At 48.2% G+C, this 5000-nt stretch overlaps 1 protein-coding gene across 1 annotated transcript in view; it reads right to left on the bottom strand.

Moving 5' to 3' along the window:
- Positions 1–5000, bottom strand: part of smurf2 (SMAD specific E3 ubiquitin protein ligase 2) — a 141071-nt gene that overhangs the window by 55481 nt on the left and 80590 nt on the right. The window lies entirely within an intron of this gene.

The raw sequence follows: 5000 nt of genomic DNA, 5'->3' as shown, positions 1-5000 counted from the left end.
CTGTGCTGTGCTGTGCTGTGCTGTGCTGTGCTGTGCTGTGCTGTGCTGTGCTCTGCTCTGCTCTGCTCTGCTCTGCTCTGCTCTGCTCTGCTCTGCTCTGCTCTGCTCTGCTCTGCTCTGCTCTGCTCTGCTCTGCTCTGCTCTGCTCTGCTCTGCTCTGCTCTGCTCTGCTCTGCTCTGCTCTGCTCTGCTCGCTGTGCTCTGCTCTGCTCTGCTCTGCTCTGCTCTGCTCTGCTCTGCTCTGCTCTGCTCTGCTCGCTGTGCTCTGTGCCAGGCAACAACACGGAGACGTCGATGACAGGTTGGTCCAGACCCAGAGGTGTGACCAAGACAATAACGTATGTGACAGATTTGGAAGGGGTCCACATTGTGTGTGTGTGTGTGTGTGTGTGCATGCATGCGTGTGTGTGTGTGTGTGTGTGTGTGTGTGTGTGTGTGTGTGTGTGTGTGTGTGTGTGTGTGTGTGTGTGTGTGTGTGTGTGTGTGTGTGTGTGTGTGCATGCATGTGTGTGTGTGTGTGTGCGTGCGTGCAGTGGCATGCCTGTGTGACCATGTGCAGCCTTCATGCCAATAAAGCATATTATTAAATGGTATTGAGTTGGGTGATTGAGGGAGGGAGAAAGGGGACAGACTGAATGAGAGAGGGCCTGAGCTTAGTGCAAGCATGTAAGAGGAAGAGGAATGTGTACAGTAAGCATGTGCAAAGCGAAGTGGTTATGTGTGCATGCATACGTGTGCCTAAATACAGTACGTGTGTGTGTGTGTGTGTGTGTGTGTGTGTGTGTGTGTGTGTGTGTGTGTGTGTGTGTGTGTGTGTGTGTGTGTGTGTGTGTGTGTGTGTGTGTGTGTGTGTGTGTGTGTGTGTGTGTGTGTGTGTGTGTGTGTGTATTAGTTCCTGTCCACATGTGAGTCATGGCCAGTCTGGGGCTGATTAAAGGACCAGTTCAGTCAATTTCAATATGCTGTTGTAATGCTCACGCTACCCTTGACTTGTCAGTACCCAGTGATGCTGCATTTCAATATGCTGTTGTATTGCCCACACTACCCTTGACTTGTCAGTACCCAGTGATGCTGCATTTCAATATGCTGTTGTATTGCCCACACTACCCTTGACTTGTCAGTACCCAGTGATGCTGCATTTCAATATGCTGTTGTATTGCTCACGCTACCCTTGACTTGCTGTTGTATTGCCCACACTACCCTTGACTTGTCAGTACCCAGTGATGCCGTATTTTTCAGCTCAGCCCTTTCCGAAATATGAGCTATTCTAATGGGGGCAGCGTTTGTTTACATTTAAAAAAATGTTTTAACATAGGCCTACTCCAAATATTTTCCAAAAAAGGTACCGCTGTTTGCTAGTTGTCTGATGATGTTGTATAACCTTTTGGATGGTTTTGGGAATAAATAAAAATGTTTTTTTTTTAATGTAAACAAAGCGCTGACCACATTGCAATGACCAGGATCTCGGAAAAGACTGAAGAAGAAAAAAAAAACCCTCAGGTACTGACAAGTCCAGGGTAGTGTGAGCATTACAACTGCATGTTGAAATTGACTGAAGTTATCCTTTAAGCATTTTAGTGGTGGAGTGGTGTGGTGTGGTGTGGTGTGGTGTGGTGTGGTGTCCGTAGTGGTGGTGTGGTGTGGTGTGGTGTGGTGTGGTGTGGTGTCCGTAGTGGTGGTGTAGTGTGGTGTGGAGTGGAGTGGAGTGGTGGTATGGTGTGGTGTGGTGTCCGTAGTGGTGGTGTAGTGTAGTGTGGTGTGGTGTGGTGTGGTGTGGTGTCCGTAGTGGTGGTGTAGTGTGGTGTGGAGTGGAGTGGTGGTGTGGTGTGGTGTGGTGTGGAGTGGTGTGGTGTCCGTAGTGGTGGTGTGGTGTCCGTAGTGGTGGTGTGGTGTGGTGTGGTGTGGTGTGGTGTGGTGTGGTGTGGAGTGGTGTGGTGTCCGTAGTGGTGGTGTAGTGTGGTGTGGAGTGGAGTGGTGGTGTGGTGTGGTGTGGTGTGGTGTGGTGTGGAGTGGAGTGGTGTGGTGTGGTGTGGTGTGGTGGTGTGGTGTGGTGTGGTGTGGTGTGGTGTGGTGTGGTGTGGTGTGGTGGTGTGGTGTGGTGTGGTGTCCGTAGTGGTGGTGTGGTGTGGTGTGGTGTGGTGTGGTGTGGTGTGGTGTGGTGTGGTGTCCGTAGTGGTGGTGTGGTGTGGTGTGGTGTAGTGTGGTGTGGAGTGGTGGTGTGGTGTGGTGTGGTGTGGTGTGGAGTGGTGGTGTGGTGTGGTGTGGTGTGGTGTGGTGTGGTGGTGTGGTGTGGTGTGGTGTGGTGTGGTGTCCGTAGTGGTGGTGTGGTGTGGTGTGGTGTCCGTAGTGGTGGTGTGGTGTGGTGTCCGTAGTGGTGGTGTGGTGTGGTGTGGTGTGGTGTGGAGTGGAGTGGTGGTGTGGTGTGGTGTGGTGTCCGGAGTGGTGGTGTGGTGTGGTGTCCGTAGTGGTGGTGTGGTGTGGTGTGGTGTGGTGTGGTGTGGTGTGGTGTGGTGTGGAGTGGAGTGGTGGTGTGGTGTCCGTAGTGGTGGTGTGGTGTGGTGTGGTGTGGTGTGGTGTGGTGTGGAGTGGGGTGGAGTGGAGTGGTGTCCGTAGTGGTGGTGTAGTGTGGTGTGGAGTGGCGTGGTGGTGTGGAGTGGAGTGGAGTGGTGGTGTGGTGTGGTGTGGTGTGGAGTGGAGTGGTGGTGTGGTGTGGTGTCCAGAGGTATAGCTATGCACTAGGGCTGTAACGATACACTCAACTCGTGATTCGGTTCGTATCGTGATTTTTTTTTACCTACGACTCGATTCACCACACGATTTCTGAAATGTATCTCCATTGAAGTTTGGAAACACTATCACATCAAATCATAAGGTTGTTTTCTGAACTAATGGGTAATACAACTCTGAAAAGGCGTATCACAATACTGCCTCCTTGTATCATGATACAGTATCGTGAGTCTGTGTATCACGATTTTTCGGTTCGATACGATATCGTTACAGCCCTACTATGCACCTCTGTGGTGCTGAAGGATGGAACATGCACACATGCACGAGCGCACACGCGCGCACGCACACACAGACACACAGACACAGACACAGACACACAGACACAGACACACACACACAGACACACACACACAGACACACACACACACACACACACAGACACACACACACAGACACACACACACAGACACACACACACACAGACACACACACACACACACACACACACAGACACACACACACAGACACACACAGACACACAGACACACAGACACACGCACACGCACGCACGCACGCACGCACGCAGGCATTCGTGTGGGACTCGAGTTACAGAGCCAGAGTCCCAGACAAGGTGAAGTGAGTCTGGAGCTTCAAGTGTGTCTAAGTGCAAGATTTTCTCCAGATCAAAAGCAACCCAAAGTCAACAGGTCACAGTGAGCATACACACATGCTGCGTACGTAGTTGTGTGTGTGTGTGTGTGTGTGTGTGTGTGTGTGTGTGTGTGTGTGTGTGTGTGTGTGTGTGTGTGTGTGTGTGTGTGCGTGCGTATGAGTGTGAGCATGTTTGTGTGTGTGAGGGCGAGCGAGCGAGCAAGAGATAGAGAGAGAGTGAGAGAGAGTGAGAGAGTGAATGAGAAAGAGTGAGAAAGAGTGAGAGAGAGATTGAAGTCTCACATATACAGTGAGTCCAATATGTATTTGATCCCTTGCTGATTTTGCCGGTTTGCCCACTAATAAAAACATGATCAGTCTATAAATTTATGATAATATGTAGTCAAACATGGAGAGACAGAATATCAAAAAGAAATTCCAGAAAATAACTTAAAATAATATATTTTAATTTATTTGTATTTAATTTAGGCAAATAAGTATTTGACCCCTCTAGCTAAAGAGGATAAAGTGCTTTGTGGCAAAGCCCTAGTTGTCTAGCACTGAGGTTAGATGCTTCTTTTAGTTAATGACAATATTTGTGCATATAGTAGAGCATATTTTTGCCCATTTTTCTTTGCACATTATCTCTAAAACATTAATAGTTTGTGGCTGTAGCTTGGCAAATGGGAGGTTCAGTTCTCTCCATAGAATTACTATATGGTTAATATTTGGAGACTGTCTAGGCCACTTCACGACTTTAAATATGCTTTCTTATTGAGCCACTCCTTCGTTGCTTTGACTCTATGTTGTGTATTATTGTCATGTTGGGAGATCCAAAAATGGCCCCACCCTGATCCAGTGTAGTGGTGGAGGGAAGGACGTTTGCACTCAGGATTGCACATTACATGTCTCCCTCCATCCATTCGTTGACGATATGAAGTTGTCCTGTGCCTTGGCCAGACAAACACCCTCAAACCATAATGATACCACTTTCATGCATGATGGTGAGGAGGGTGTTCTTGGGATCATAGACAGCAGTACTCCTTCTCAAAACACATTGAATTGTGATAATGCCAAACAGCTTGATTTTGGTTTCATCTGACTACAGCACCTCCTTATCAAATCCTAAACCAGTCTGATGTCCGTTGGCAAACCTCAAGTGGGACTGCACAGGTTCCTTCTGAAGTAGAGGTACCATGTGTGCACTACAGGATTTTAAACCTCTGTGGCATTAAGTGCTACCAGTAGTTTTCTCCGTGATTTTGGTCCCAGTAGCTTTGATATCATTGCCTAGTTCATCCCGTACAGCTCTAGGGTGATTTCTTTCTGTTCTCATGATTATCAAATCCCTACAAAAGGTCAAATCTCCTATAGAACCCCAGACAGGCTGATGGATAGTCATTTTGTATTCCTCACATTTTGGAAGAAATGCATCAACAGCTGGGTCATTAATACCTTGTCGCTTTGCAGCCCATTTAATCTTTGTTCAGGTCTAAAATCGTGTCCCTGATATCATTTGACCACTCTTTCGTCTTTCCCATACTGATGAGGTTGGAGTGTGACTGATTCACTCATACTATGGACTGATTCTGCTGATTCAATGTGTCTTTTATGCATGTTAG

The sequence above is a fragment of the Engraulis encrasicolus genome, chromosome 1, assembly GCF_034702125.1.
Source record: "Engraulis encrasicolus isolate BLACKSEA-1 chromosome 1, IST_EnEncr_1.0, whole genome shotgun sequence".
NCBI lineage: Eukaryota > Metazoa > Chordata > Actinopteri > Clupeiformes > Engraulidae > Engraulis > Engraulis encrasicolus.
Note: the sequence above shows the minus strand (reverse complement) of the source record. Positions and strands in the feature narration are given on the sequence as shown.